Below are 616 nucleotides of genomic sequence, written 5' to 3' on the forward strand. Positions count from 1 at the left end.
TGTAACTCACTCCCGGCTATCTGTTATTCTGTATATAACCCACCCTGAACCCTTCGGTTAGATTCCAGCCTGTAACTCCCTCCCGGGTATCTGTTATTCTGTATATAAACCACCCTGAACCCCTCGATTAGATTCCAGTCTGTAACTCCCTCCCGGGTATCTGTTGTTCTATACATAAACCAAAAGAACTTACAACTGCACTGTCGGAGGGTCAGTACTGAGGGAGCGCCGCACTGTCGGAGGGTCAGTGCTGAGGGAACGTCGCACAGTCGGAGGGTCAGTACTGAGGGAGCGCCGCACTGTCGGAGGGTCAGTACTCAGGAAGCGCCGCACTGTCACAGGGTCAGTACTGAGGGAGCGCCACACTGTCGGAGGGTCAGTACTGAGGGAGCGCCGCACTGTCAGAGGGTCAGTATTGAGGGAGTGCCACACTGTCAGAGGGTCAGTACTGAGGGAGTGCCACACTGTCACAGGGTCAGTACTGAGGGTGCGCCGCACTGTCGGAGGGTCAGTGCTAAGGCAGAGCCGCACTGTCGGAGGGTCAGTACTGAGGGAGCACCTCACTGTCAGAGGGTCAGTACTGAGGGAGTGCCGCACTGTCGGAGGGTCAGTACTG

The sequence above is a fragment of the Rhincodon typus genome, unplaced genomic scaffold, assembly GCF_021869965.1.
Source record: "Rhincodon typus isolate 14 unplaced genomic scaffold, sRhiTyp1.1 hic_rhity00010260, whole genome shotgun sequence".
Classification (NCBI taxonomy): Eukaryota; Metazoa; Chordata; class Chondrichthyes; order Orectolobiformes; family Rhincodontidae; genus Rhincodon; species Rhincodon typus.